The sequence below is a fragment of the Euleptes europaea genome, chromosome 17, assembly GCF_029931775.1.
Source record: "Euleptes europaea isolate rEulEur1 chromosome 17, rEulEur1.hap1, whole genome shotgun sequence".
Classification (NCBI taxonomy): domain Eukaryota; kingdom Metazoa; phylum Chordata; class Lepidosauria; order Squamata; family Sphaerodactylidae; genus Euleptes; species Euleptes europaea.
This window is the reverse complement of record NC_079328.1, coordinates 20,270,014-20,285,932: the sequence shown is the minus strand read 5'-3', so window position 1 is coordinate 20,285,932 and position 15,919 is coordinate 20,270,014.

The window sequence follows — 15,919 nt, the reverse complement described above, 5'->3', positions numbered from 1 at the left end:
TAGGCTTCATTCCCAGTTTTAATATTCATCTTAAATTAAACCTGAAAGAAGCCGAAAAGCCCTTTTTGGGTTTATTTCCAGTTCAGGTTTATTGCTATGCACAGCCCTAGACTTAACTCATCACAAACTCTGTGGTGACGTATCTGTGTTTTGCAATGAAAATATGAGCTAACATCCAGTGTATAATTCACTTAGATTTTAACCTTTCAACTGTAGGTATCTTAAGACAAGTGATGTACAGAGATGTTTTATATAGTTAAGTAATTTTATATTAGTGTTTTTATCTGTTTTATTCTGCTTCTGAATGGCCTGTGGGCTGTAATAAACACCGAACTGAACTCACCACTAAGTGTTGCAAGCAAGAACCAGTTGTTTAATTGAACTCAGAGAGACTATCTGTTGCAGTTTCCTATTCACAGCTTTGTTTATGTGTTATATCGGTTTGGTTGCATTGTTCTGTATGGTGAAAAGCTTCAGTTAAAGAACTTTTCATTTTAAATCATTTTGTCTTGCCAGCTCTGTTCCTCAATTAACCCCATAGAATCCACACAGAAGGTTTTACATACATTTCTATGAGGAGGTTTGTCATATCAATGTCTCACGTATTAATATAAATGTAAGCCATTCTTGTGCTAGGATTTTCCACAGGATTAACTTTGTAGGCACCATCCCATCAGCAGAAGAAGAGCAGAAGTGCCTTAATTCATCCTCCCTTTGGGGTAGACATTTAACATTCCAATTATTTACAAAGTCCACCATTCCAAGGACCGTCCACACAATTTTATTCTGTTTTTCCCCCCAATGGCTCTCCCTTCTCCCACTTTCCTAGCTGAATGGCCGACCCAATTTTAATCTCCCCTGTGATTTAAAACATTGCTTGAGTGGGCTGCTGGGTATTTGTGTGTGTATGTGCCTGCTGAAAAATTTATTCAAGCCTCTATGGTCACAAAGGAGTGAGAAATGAGGCTGGCCCTAGATTGTCCCATAGATTATGGCTCAACCAGAATTTAAACTTAGCCCTCCAAAGTCTGCCTTCAGCTATGTACCTAAAGACCATGAGGGCTTCCATCTTTTTGGTGGCTGTACCCACAGGAATTTAACACCTGAACAGTTTACCAGCATGGAGATGATACTAATAGAAAAACACCACCTGCAGAATCCTCCTGAGTATATTTTTGAGACACAGAAAAAAGAAAAAGGATGTTCCTAAGTGAATGCCACTGGCCTTTTATCTAGCATTATAGAAATGACAGGAACACGCAGAAGGGGTTGATTTGTGGAAGAAGAGCCATTCCAGCATGATCCCCTGAGAATTCTACCAATCCTGTGTGGCATGGGTGCTGGGTGGTGTAGTGGTTAAGAGCGGTGGTTTGGAACGGTGGACTTTGATCTGGAAGACTGGGTTTGATTCCCCACTCCTCCACAAGAGCAGCAGAGGCTAATCTGATGAAGTGGATTTGGGCTAGTCACAGCTCTCTCAGCCCCACCTACCTCACAGGGTGTCTGTTGTGGGGAGGGAAAGGGAAGGTGATTGTAAGCCATTTTGATTTTTCCTTAAGTGGTAGAGAAAGTCGGCATATAAAAATTTTGGTTGTGCACCAGGAAAGTTTCCTCTGCCTTGTGGCTCAAAAAGAAACATGAGAGGTATAGTGCCTTTGGAGGCAGTACTGATGTCTATGCCTATTGACTTAACTACCACCAATGAGACAATGTCTTTGAGGTTTGAAACCAGGTTTGGGTGTAGAGTGTGGGAGCAAGCATGAAGATAAAACTATGATAACAACATAAACTCCTTGGTTTCCAGTTCCATTTTGCATTCCTCCAATCTCTGACTCTTTACTTCTATTGTTATTATGGTCATTGACTGGAAAAGCTCTCTGACTCATCTGCCTGGGGAGCAGGGCGCCGTCTGTTTCCATCAGCCATCCCCTTCCCAAACGTAGTACTGTATAGTAGGTGGGGCCAGTCACAACTGGTGGCAAATTTAGAAGTGTAAGAGCGCTATTGACATTATCCCTGCCCTTCGTTTCTTCTAATCATATGCTGTTCGAATGCAGTGGGAAGCAGTAATAATACCATTCATCCATAATCACTGACTGCACAATCAATTTGCTTTCCTGAATCCATTACAATCTCAATCTGTAAATTATTGTGGACCAATCTAGAGTCTGACTCGATTACAAATGGGCCCTGGTGCATGGGTGACATCCTCTGTGTGACACGGGACATGGAAACCCCTCAGCATGGCCAAATGAGTCGCAGAATCAATAGAGTGATAACAAACGTTTCAGTTACTAACTGGATGTGACCATGTTTGTGCAACAGATGTTGCACAAGAAGATGTTGCACAAGAAGATGAACACCACAGAAATGGGAATAACATGGATTCTGCTTCTGCCCCTCATATAGCAATGTTAAAATAATAGCTGGAAGAGGGGACTTGGGGTTTGCCAGTTTTTCTTCTCAATCTTGCCCAATTTGCCTCCTCCTCTTCTTCCCTTCATCAGTGGAAAAACTAGTCAGATCCAGTCCATTGGATCCAAATAGGGTTACTAACATCCAGCTGGGGCCTGGAGATCTTTAGAAATTACAACTGATCACTAGACTACAGAGATTCATTTCCCCTGGAGAAAATGGCTGCTTTGGAGGGTGGACTCTATGGCATTATATCTGCTGAGGTCCCTTGCCTCCCCAAATGCTTCTGTCCCCAGGCTGCACCCACAAATCTCCAAGAAGTCCCAAACTGGAGTTGATAAGCTGAGATCCAACCTTATATATAACTCATGTCTCTCCCCCCGCCTCTATGACCATGGAGATGGCCCTTTGAATTATGGAGAATGCACAGTCCTTTCTGATCTGTAGGGTTGCCAGATCCCTCTTTGCCACTGGCGGGAGGTTTTTGGGGCGGAGCCTGAGGAGGGGGGCTTTGGAGAGGGGAGGGACTTAAATGCCATAGAGTCCAATTGCCAAAGTGGCCATTTTGTCCAGGAGAACTGATCTCTATTGGCTGGAGATCAGTTGTATTAGCAGGAGATCTCCAGCTAGTACCTGGAGGTTGGCAATCCTACTAATCAGGCCACTGACCACAAATAAGTTGCTACTAGGCATATTTCTTAGCAAATTAGTTTCCTGTGATGCCATTTGAATATACTTTGTGGCTTGACAGAACCTGGACATTTCATAGAATCATAGAATCATAGAGTTGGAAGGGACCACCAGGGTCATCTAGTCCAACCCCCTGCACAATGCAGTAAATTCACAACTACCTCCCCCCCACACACTCAGTGACCCCTACTCCAGGCCCAGAAGATGGCCAAGATGCCCTCCCTCTCATGAACTGCCTAAGGTCATAGAATCAGCATTGCTGACAGATGGCCATCTAGCCTCTGCTTAAAAACCTCCAGGGAAGGAGCACTTACCACCTCCCAAGGAAGCCTGTTCCACTGAGGAACCGCTCTAACTGTTAGACAATTCTTTCTAATATCTAGATGGAATTTATTTATTTAGAAAATTTATATGCCCTCTCTCCAGGCTAGTTTGAGGCAGCTCACAACGAAATCAATAAAACCAACTGAGACAATAAAAAGGAGTAAATTACAACTAATCACAACAATTAAAACAAACCAGTAAAACAAGTCAAGCCAATAAAACAAACACACAAATAAACAGAAACAAGTAAATCAAAAGCATGTCAATAAAAACGAACCAGAGCACAAAAGCACAAAAACAAACGAGCAAATCCAAATCTGGTCTGGCAATGGAACTGGGAATAAATCTCTTCTAATTGGGCCAGCCTTGTACACTATCAGGCCTGGCTGAACTTGCTGAAATCAACAGCCATCAGCAAGTCTAACTCTGCATAAGACAGATCGCAGCCATGACCACATTCACAGAAACAACAAAGATGGAGGGGGGGGGAATGGATACAGAAGTAATTATAAACAAATTATCATCTATCTCTAGTTTTGCTGGCTTTCTCATACAGATTACGCTTCCTTGTTGATCTAGTTTTGAAAGTAAGAAGCTTAATGCTAGATGCAAGGAGATATTTTTGTGATTGGTGGAAGTGCGTTTAAGGAATGCGGCAGAAGTCCGTTTCAAAGCACCCCTTCCCAACACCACCCGCCAGCCTCCTCGTCAACAATCTGCAAGGAAGTCACAGACATCACATAGCCTTACCATGTGCTCCTGCTTCCATCCTGCAGCGAAGATTTCAAAGCTGGACGTGGTCCCAACACCAAGGGAATGTGGCTCTGTTGACCGCGCACAGTCCGCTTCTGGTCCCACACTGGGGGACAATCGGCGCTCCAGGCTAGCAGGTGGCAGCTACTTCCATCTTCGGTTGAGCCTGCCGGAAGCAAACCACAAACCGAAGCTCATTAGCCAGAAACGTCTGCTTCAGTAATAGCCATCTATGCAGAGAGCAAAACTAGGCATCCACCAGCTACCGATGGTCCAGGCATCCCCAGGCTGCGATGTCAGCATCTTTCCCTTCAACTTCACAGACCGACAAAAATGAGAGAAGAGCAGCAGGAGATAAGGAAAATCCCAGGCAAAGCCAGCGTCTTAAGTGAAAATCCACTCTGACTGAAAAGCCAAACAGGGGCAGCCGCTTCTGCTGGGGAGGATTAAAGGAAGAATCCTAGCTCATGACTTCTCCAAAGACCGCCTCTGCGCATTGGAAAGAGTGGACAATACCCTCTGGCAGGAGGTAAGTGTAGCGAGCTTCTTTATACGGCTGCCTCTCCACTCGCTCAAGTTACCATACTGCCTAAACACTGCATGCTCATTTCGGCATGAAATATTCAGGGGATTATCTTGTAATCGGCTGTCTAATCAGATCAAGGCCGTGGGGTCCTGCTTAGCCAACACCCCTGAAGCAAAGGCAGGATTCCGAGCCGGAGTTGCCACTAATGGGTAGGGGGATGCACATTTAAATTGTTCATGCTGGGGGAAATGAGATCCCAGGTAATTTTTATTTTACCTTATGGGGCCTGGGAAAGAAAAATGCAAAATGCAACACCCCTCTGCGCGGGACCATCGAAAGGGAATGACAGGTTTGATTTTTTTTTGAGATTATTTTGCCAAAAACATGTAAAGGCAGAAAATTAACAAAGATCCCCCCGAAACATTGAGAATGCTGCATCAGTAATTGCATAGGCTCAGACCTGAGGATTAACATGGAACAGTGTGATATTAAATGGTGCAAATCAGCCTTTCCTTCCTTCTTTCCCCACTAGCAATAATTTAGAAAGACATTTTCTGCTCCTGGTGAGGTTAGGATATAGGGTAGAGAAGTGGGGAATCAACTTGTGCTACACTGGTGTCTCATAAATATCAATAACCTTTTTCCTAAGGAAAAGATCGGTGATAAACAGGGACATACAGATATTCATTTCCATGGATTTCTCCTCCGTCCCTTGGCATTGCATGCTTAGGACCCTTAACCACAAAACATGATACATCTTTTCATCATGCAGATCTGAATCAATATTCTGTGTCACTTGTTTATTTGTATCACAGTGTACTTAACTGAACATCGTTTTCCTCAGTCAAAAGCTCCGACATCTATCTCTCAGTCATATAATGTAGATTGGAATCACTGTTGACACCAAGATACACAACTGGTTTAATTGTATGTCATCTTGTTCCTCCAGACATTCTTTTCTTTTCTTTTTTCCCCTTTGGAGGATCCAGGGATAATATCCTCACAGCTGCTGCCTATTTGACTCTAAAAAAGGTAAAGGTCCCCTGTGCAAGCACCGGGTCATTCCTGACCCATGGGGTGATGGCACATCCTGACGTTTTCTAGGCAGACTTAGTTCATGGGGTGGTTTGCCAGTGCCTTCCCCAGTCATCTTCCCTTTACCCCCAGCAAGTTAGGTACTCATTTGACCGACCTCGGAAGGATGGAAGGCTGAGTCAACCTTGAGCTGGCTACCTGAAACCGACTTCTGTCGGGATCGAACTCAGGTCGTGAGCAGAGCTTTGGACTGCAGTACTGCAGCTTACCCCTCTGCACCACGGGGCTCTTTATTTGATTATTTGATTTTATTCTGGACCCTTTAAAATTTCCCGAGTGTATGTTTGTAACACACAGAGACTCCCAAAGGAAGGCCTTCCAGGACACATCTCAATCTTGCTTCCAGACCAGGTTTGAAAATGAGACTCCTTGGGTTGTTCTTCTGACAGGTTTCCACTGCCAGGAGAGAGATGGGGAATGCAACTATGTTGATTCGACTAGATTTTCAGTATCTTTCAATACCATTGGCCGTTACATCCTTCTGAGCTAGATAGAAACAGAGGCATCATGTTCCAGTAGTTCTACTTCTGTCTGGCCACCTGGTACCAGAAATGTGTGCTTGGGGATAGCTGCTTGAACCCATAGCACCAATGCCACAGGTTCCCATGGGGAGTCTTATCACCTATGCTTTTGACCATCTACATACAGATGCCAAGTGAAGCCATTTGCTTTGCTTTTTCATCACATTTAGGTGGGGTTGCCCACTGCCAGGTAGTAGCAGGAGATTTCCTGCTAATTCAACTGATCTCCAGCCAATAGAGATCAGATCACCTGGAGAAAAATGGCCGCTTTGGCAATTGCACTTTTGGCAATTGAAGTCCCTCCCCTCCCCAAACCCCACCCTCCTCAGGCTCCGCCCCAAAAATCTCCCGCCAGTGGCGAACAGAGGCCTGGCAACCCTTCATCTAGGAGAGCTATCAAAACAATTGCCTGGAGACAGGCCACAGGCCCTTGGACAAGGATTTCATCTCCCTACCTCTACCACCTGGACCTAAGCCCTAACATGATGTGATAGGAAAATCATTAATATGCCTGGCTCCCAGGGCTCCGAAGGTGATAAGAGTCCTCATAATTGTTTCCCCATGTCCCCCCGCCATTTGCATCCCTGCCTGAAGGTGGTAATATGTTGAATGAAGAAACTTTAGCCCCAAAATGCAGCCCATCAGGGACTGAGGAATTAACCTCTCCTGAAAAGCATAGCACTCCATGTAAAGGAGCACAGAGAAGTTTGTGTACTGTTTATGCTACATCTCTGAGTATATGCCAATAAAGGTTGATTGATTGATTGATTGATTGATTGATGTAAAGGAGCTGGTTTGCCACTCAGGGGATGGTGTTAGATCTCGATCCTCAGCTGGAAGTACAAATCACATCTATAACAGGTAGAGAGCCAGTGTGGTGTAGTGGTTAAGAGCTGTGGACTCTAATCTGGAGAACCGGGTTTGATTCCCCACTCCTACACTTGAAGCCTGCTGGGTGACCTTGGGCTAGTCATACTTCTCTCCAAACTCTCTCAGCCCCACCTATCTCACAAAGTGTCTGTTGTGGGGAGAGGAAGGGAAGACAGTTGTAAGCCAGTTTGAGACTTCTTAAAGGTAGAGAAAATAGGGGTATAAAACCCAACTCTTCTTCTCTTCTTCATCTTTCATCTGATTGGCTAGTGCAACAGTATCATCCTTCAGTTGGGTGGCAAGATTTGTAGGATTGCCAACCTCCATGTACTAGCTGGAGATCTCTTGCTATTACAACTGATCTCCAGCCAATAGGGATCAGTTCACCTGGAGAAAATGGCCGCTTTGGCAAAGATGGAACTGGCAACCCTAAAGATTTGTCCATTGTTATCTATGCTTTGATCATATCCAGGATAGTTTGCTATAATGCCCTGTAATCAGGGTTGCTTGTGAAGACAGTTTGGAAGCTTCTGTTGGCATGAAATACTGCTCCTAGACTGCCAACTGGCATCCACTTTGAGGACGGCATCTCACCAGACTGTCCCTGGCACCTTCAAAGTGCTGCTTGAAAGCTCTAAGCATCTTGGGAGAAGGGTCCCAAAAGGACTATTTGCTCCCATTCCTACCGAGCAGGTAAGATCTTTTTCAGAGGCATTCACATGATAGATCCAAAGTCATCGAGTGACAAACTTATATATGTGAAACGACACTTCCTGAGGGAGAACAACCTTCTGTACACCTCTTTCTTTCTTGAGATATAACCAGAAAGCATAGCTTCTGGTCTTTCTCTGCCATCCATCAACAGCACCTTGTGTGCTTCTTAGATGGAGTCCAGAATTGCACGCTGTTGTTTCAGATCATCACTCCCAATTGCCTTTCTCTTCCCAAGCCCTGGAGTGCTGTAGGCCTTCAGATTGTTCCTCTGCCTGTGGGTGAGATTTTGCTTAATTGTCAGAGGGTGTGATTTTTCCAGTAGGCAGTTGGCTGAGGGGCAATGGAAGATCTTCAAATAACCCTTCCCCCATCCCTTCAGGGACTAACTTCGGTTTATCTGTTTTGTGTTCTCACTCATCTTCCTCCTGACGCGGAGTGTTGTCAGAACTGCGGCCTGCATTTACATGGCTACAGAAACTGCCATCTAATCAGATAATTGAGTTAGACAGCAGCTTAAAAGAATGAGGCAGAATAATCCACAGATGAAGCAGGAGAACAGGATTACATGTGGGGGTGCTATTCAGCATTTACAGACTTTTCATAGGAAGAAGGCTGCTGTACAGGTCAGAATTTCTGCAGAAACCACTTTCAGCTCAATATAACTACCATGACCCACATAATAATTGAAGAGTTTAATACTCTTTTTTTTCTTTTTGTTTCTTCCCCATAGACACTGTATTGCCTATAATCCACCTTAATTCTATTGACTTCTGTGAGACTCAAGGAGCTTGAAGCTTGCAGCTGTCCAGCACAGATCCCTCAGTCCACATTAGCTACACAGGTTATCTTTTGTTTAAAGGACTGGTTCACACAACCCTGTCTATCGGTTTCTCACATTAGTCATGACCTATAGCTGGATGCGTTTACCACAAACTCTGTGGGAAAAGCACTGCATCCCTCTGGTGTGGTTTATTTATTTAAAACCAAATAATGGCTGTTTCCCCAAATAGCTCAAAAGCAATGAACAACCCCAAATTAAAAATCACAAAAACCCAGAATAAAATCTCATAGTAAACATAGACAGCTCTGACTGACTAGCCAAGGCTCTGATAAGATTTCAACAGTTTTGGTCAAAACAATCCTCATCCTCAAATGTACACCTAAAAGAGTCCAAACATGTATTATTCAGCTGTCCATTTTATCATGAGGCCCGTATTAAATTCATTGCTTCCCTGATCAGTGGATTCCCCGATAAGCCAGTAGAGTTCCTGATGGGTGGAACTCCACACTTTTCGCTTCCAACTGCCAAATTTTGTGCCATCGCAATTAAAACTCACAAAAATAGGATGGATTTTTTTAAAAACCTTGCTACACTTTTAGAAATATTAAGATGTCTAGACAATTCTTGTGATATGTTTTAACATTTTGCATTTTAATATCATTAGTCTTTTTATCTAATTTTGTAATTTATATTCGTTTTGCAGTTCTATTAAGTCAGATAATTTTATGTATTAACTTTTGGCTGGTCAAACAGACCGTATCAATAAATACAATACACCTAAAAGAGTCCTGCCTCTTTGCCTTGCAAGAAGGGAAGATACATTATGGGTTGTTCTGTAAAACAGAGGCCATGGCGTGAAGAGGTGTGCTCTCATAGAAACCAGGAACACATGACACAAAGCTAGAACCACCAAAGAAGCTTATGGGATTATCTGTGCCGGTGGGCAGGTATATATGGAGGAAGAAGAAAGAAGAAGAGTTGGTTTTTATATCCCAATTTTCTCTACATTTAAGGAGTCTCAAGCCGGCTTATAATCACCTTCCCTTCCCCTCCCCACAACAGACACCTTATGAGGTAGGTGGGGCTGAGAGAGTTTGGAGTGAACTGTGACTAGCCCAAGGCCACCCAGTAGGCTTCATGTGTAGCAGTGGGGAATCAAACCCGGTTCTCTAGATTAGAGTCCACTGCTCTTAACCACTAAACTACACTGGAGGTGGTCCCTCAAACTTGTGGGTCTTACCACATGAAGGACTTTATAGGTACTGAGAAGTATCTTGAGCTGAGCAGCAGAACTGGATTAATTGAGGCTCATGGGAGAAGATGGATTACAAGAACATTAAATGGATTTGGGGAGGAGTTTTATATAACTCCTCAATAATTAACTGCACGTAATCTCTCCGTCAACTTTAACACTATTTCTCTCTGGCAGGTGAAACACTATCTGGATAATGGCATTATTTGTCACAGACCTGCATTATCAGCTAACACCACTCTCCTGGCCCTGGGAAGAAAACAATAATACCTGATGGATTTGGTGCTAGGATATTCCTCTATTTATAGCCCGAAAACACCTGAATTTTTCTATTCAGGTCAACTGAAATTTGTACAAAGCCCCTGTATTTATTTAATCAAATTAATAGGAGTCAGTGGACTTGGGTTGGATAACAATACACTAATTATTCTACCCAATCTCTAGCCACCCCCCCAAAAAAAAAATCTTACACTGCTTCCAGAAGACAAACAGGCTCAGCTTGGGCAAGTTTCCAGGGCAAATAATTTCAAAGTTGACTGAGAATGTTGCTCAACTCACCTTTGCAGATTTCATGTGGTATGTCAATAGCGTACTTTACAAAGTGTTCCTTGTTCCCAGAGAGCCAGCATGGTGTAGTGGTTAAGAGCGGTGGACTCTAATCTGGAGAACCGGGCTTGATTCCCCACTCCTCCACATGAGCGGCGGACTCTAATCTGGTGAACGGGGTTGGTTTCCCCACTCCTACACATGAAGCCAGCTGGGTGATCTTGGACTAGTCACAGTTCTCTTTGAAGTCTCTCAGCCTCACCTACCGCACAAGGTGTCCGTTGTGGGGAGAGGAAGGGGATTGTAAGCCGATTTGATTCTCCTTAAAAGGTGGGGAAAATTGGCATATGAAAAGCAACTCTTCTTCTAATGTGGTGGAAGGTAAGGAGTGGAGACAGTTATCTCATGTCTTCTAGGTTCTAATGAGTTTGTGTGTCTTGATGTTAAAATTTCAACCTCTGAATAGTGAAGTTGGAAAAGCTGGTGACATTTGTATATTTGTGAATGCTTTGGCCCAGTACCTACTGCTCAGGGACCAGATCATGGGGTAATTTCATCCGGAGTTCCAGATTAGGTAGGCATGGCAATTTGTGGTATTCTGCAGAAAACTGAGGGCACATAACCATCAACATTGTAAAAATGAAAACCGGGATATTTTCAACTGGGAAATTTTAACACTATTATTCTGACTGAGTCATCTTCCTGCCCCACTTCCACTACACATTATAACATAAATAAACACTGCTGAAGGGTAGGACAGAGACAACATCAAGTCTTTGATTCCAAGGAGAAAAAGCTAAAGTAGTTCTAAAGGCATATTCCTGTAACACTTCCTTGGAAGATGGTTCCATGGAACCCAACAATCTCCCCAGAGAAGGTGATGGACTGAGAAAGAGATTCTTGAAGGAAGGGTAACAGGCACATGATCCAGCTGCAGTGCTCCTACTGAAAACAGTGCAATTTCAAACATTAATCATGTCAACTGGTGGCAACCCAGGAAAGGGCCTTATCAGTTTTGGCACCAACATGATGGAATTCCCTCCCCAGGGAGATTTGTTGGTCGCCTTCTGTCATTGCCTTCCACCCAAGGGTGAAGACTTTTCTGTTTTGCATGGCGTTCCATCACTGATTCTTAATGACCCATCTTCCCATTCATGTGTTTTATTTTAATTGCTTTTAATTGTTTTTATATATTGATGGGTTTTGATCTTGTTTGTAATGTTTTTATTGTTCACTGCCTTGGGGCTCCTAAACTGGGTGCAAAGTCAGCTTTAAAATGTTGTAAATAGAATACCGTAATAAAGAAACTGGTTAGAAAGGCGAGTCTTGTGCTCTGCTGTCTCTGAACCAAGCTGAGGGAAGGTCAGCCATCATGACTCCGAGCTGCTCAGCCATACTGTACAGGCCGGGATGAATACAGTTCAGACTCTGTCAGAGGACACAGCAGTGACAAACCAAAAACTTTTAAAGAAGAAGAGTTGGTTTTTATATGCCGACTTTCTCTGCCACTTAAGGGAGAATCAAACCGGTTTACGATCACCTTCCCTTCCCCTCCCCACCACAGACACCCTGTGAGGTAGGTGAGGCTGAGAGAATGTGACTTGCCCAAGGCCACCCAGCTGGCTTCGTGTGTAGTAGTGGGGAAACAAATCCAGTTCACCAGATTAGCCTCCGCCGCTCATGTGGAGGAGTGGGGGATCAAACCCGGTTCTCCAGATCAGACTCTACCACTCCAAAAACCACAGCTCTTAATCACTGCACTACGCTGGAGACAGGTTCATCCTCTTCCTCAGTTATCAACAACAACCTTCCCATATGACTTACAGTGCAATCCTAAGGAGAGTTACTCCAGTCTAAGCCCATTCATTTCAATGGACTTAGACTGGAGTAACTCTGTATAGGATTGCTCGGTTAGTTACATAATCATGAATCATGACACTCTCCACAGTGGCTAATGCAACAGGGGGAAGATTTCCTGGCACTTGACCCAGGAGTAGCTGAACGCTCTTTTCCACCAGAGACTCGATTCGAATGCACTCTGTCTGCAAAACAGCAGGGATCCCTTAGAGCCTTCAGCATGTGCGTAGCAAAGCAAGGCAGAGTGCTCACGTAGCTTCTGTGCATGTTCTTTAACCTGGTTGCAAGCCAGATGGAGGAATCAAATTCCTTAATCTCATCTCCGGATCTCAGGAGAGATCCAGCTTTATCAGACACGGGGAAGACCTGTTGCTGATCCAGCTGATCAAAGCTATTCACTGTAGCGCTCTAAAGACAAAATCACACACAGAGAAATCAGTGTGCATTGAGGAAGACCCTGCTGGCCCTGCCTACATGCGATTGCCAGCTCGAGGGCACAGAGGCTATGGATGGAGATACGGTCAGATGTAGGCTCCCTGCCTGAGACCAAGAATATTTGAAAAGCTGTATCCCCAGTCACTCTGTATGCATTCAGGCTCCATGCTTATGAGAGAAGCTGTTAGCAGTAGGGTTGCCAGGTCCCTTTTTGCCACTGGTGGGAGGTTTTTGGGTCAGAGCCTGAGAGGGGCGGGTTTGGGGAGGGGAAGGACTTCAATGCCATAGAGTCCAGTTGTCAAAGCGGCCATTTTCTCCAGGTGAACTGATCTCTATCGACCGGAGATCAGTTGTAATAGCAGGAGATCGCCAGCTAGTACCTGGAGGTTGGCAACCCTAGTTAGCAGCCATGTGGCTTCCCAAAGTAAAATCCAAAAAAACAGACCACAATCTGCATGATGCCTTTTATTAGGATCAGCCAGATGACACAGAACAATGTGCAAGCTTTCAAGTTCACCAGAATTCTTCATCAGGTTGCTTGTTACAATTTTTTTTAAATGTTCCATGTTCTTCAACCAACAATATCTCATAGGTGGAAGACAGCCCAGCACACGCAGGCCCGCTTTCCTCTACCTGCACTGATTTCAGTGTGTATGATGTTGTTAATAGAAGGCTTCCATCTTGCATAGGGAAAGAATGGTTGTAATGATAGCACAACGCAAAGGGGGGGGGAGAGAACAGTTTTAAGAGCATTGAAGGTGTTGCGGCAACTGTTGTCTCTCAATTATCCATCCCACTATCACTTTTGTTCAAACAGTTCACGTGTTTGTAATACTTAAAAAATGTGCAAAATCTATTTTGACTAGATAATATTATGAGAAAAGAAATTACTGTGTCCACCACAGGCAATAGTTGCTCTGCCATATGGCTGTAAACTCATTTTAAAATTGTTGCTTGCTTCCAGTCTGAGTCTTAGGTTTCCATAGGGTTTATAATCTGCTATATGATTTTGGAGGAGAGTGTTACAGATACCATGGACTGCCCAAAAAAAAAAAAACAAATCAGTGGGTTATAGATCAAATCAAGCCTGAACTGACCCTAGAAGCTAAAATAATTAAAGTGAGGCTATTGTACGTTGGACACATTATGAGAAGAGTCACTGGAAAAGTCAATCATGCTAGGAAAAGTTGAACGCAGCAGGAAAAGAGGAAGACCCAACAAGAGATGGATTGAACTCTATAAAGGAAGCCACAGCCCTCAGCTTGCAAGATCTGAGCAAGGCTGTTAAGGATAGGATGTTTTGGAGGACATTGATTCATAGGGTTACCATGAGTTGGAAGTGATTTCATGGCACTTCACACACACACACACACACACACACACACACACACACACACACACACACACACAGATGATTTGGGGGCCATTAAGGGATAGAGGGGGTGTATGTAGGCTTCTATCCATTGCTCTATAAGGGTCAGATGTGTATTTTCTTCACATGGAAGTGAAAAAGATGCCACAAAAATTTTCAAAGAATGATTGAAAGAAATTGGGATGATCTCATGATTGTTTGGAGCAGAGAACTACAGGACTCAGTTAGCTCCCGGAGAGAACAGGAAATTGGTTTACCCAAGATGGTCCCTATATCCCCAAACATGGCCTGTAATCAGGCAACACATTACCTTTCAAATGATGTTGGTAGGCATCTAAAAAAGTGCTGCTCAGCATTGAAGCAACGTTGAATGGGCTTGGATGTCATCTTTGGCCTTCTCCAGTGGAAGATTCTAGGCAGTCAGATAACCCTGCGTGGCTGGTGGGTTAATTTAGAGTTTTCATCCAGAAGGTGTATGCTGCTGTTCCTGGGTTGGAGTATTGTCACTAATTCTCTGTTGAAAATTCCCAGTGTGGGAGAGAATATGAGAGCCCCTGGGGTGATGGTCCTGTCTTGAGGTCATTGGCAAAGGGTTCACTATCAATAAGGCCTGAAGGCTTCTCAACAATAATATGTTGTTATATAACATATATGGAAAAGTACCAAGCCTAGAATATTTCTTTTGACAGATTGATGAAAACCAGAACAAAGCATGAAAAGAAACAAAAGAAGTCAACTATTAAAATGAAGTTACTTCAATTAACTGGAGAGTTGATTTCAAAATTACCGAGATTACCAACTCAGCTATTGCTCAGTGTCTATGAGGAAAAACACACCCTCTGGTGGACAAAACCCACACTCATTTGTGATAAATGTGCCTTGATGAGGGGGATTTAATGAAGGCTTATATGATGAAGTGTACTGGGATTGTGAATCATTATAATTATCTTGGTTTTGTTTGAACAATCTAAGACAGACCCCGCAAATCTCAAGAGAATCACCTCAGGAAGTCCTGTCAGTTGTGGGCCATCTGATCTTCATTATCCCTTCTGCCCTTCCTTTTATGTAGGCTGTCAATGTCACATCATTGGAAAGTGGTTCCCTTTGCTCTTCAGGAAATTCACTTATTCTTTGCTTGTCCTGTGTCAAGGCGCATGGTCTGGAGTCAAGTAGGTCCCAACCAGTCAGGCACTTGACCTGGCTACCAAATGCATGGAGTAAGAAGCCTGGCGGCTTCAGAACAGCCCAGCTTGTATCTGAACTACGATTGTGCTCAAACTAAGAGTCCAGATCACAATTAGGAACTTTATACAACCAAGTAAAATCCTATTGGCTTCTGCAATGCCTGACCTGCTGAGCTGGGAACAGCAGTACCAGCTTCTGTCCATCCATCGGGTGGCTCAGAAACGCAGCAGTAAGGAGGCTGGAAATACCCTCCTCTGGCAAACTCCACTTCATGAAATTTGCTGCAATAATTGAGGTCCTTGGTACCTTACAGACTGTGACGTTGGAAATGCATACAGTTATCCAGGAGCTTTCCCCCCCAATTTTAACATATTTTGACCAGGAGTCTGTCCCTTAATTCTTAAGAAATCAAAAGTCAGAGTGAATTAAGCGGTTGTTATACCGAGTCAATCATTCATGTTCATTTCCTGACTGACTACCTGACTGGTATTAATTGTTTAGAGTATTAGATAGAAACAAACCAGGTGATTCACAGAATAAAGGTGTTGTGCTTCTGGACTTACGTCTAGGTGATTGTAAGTAT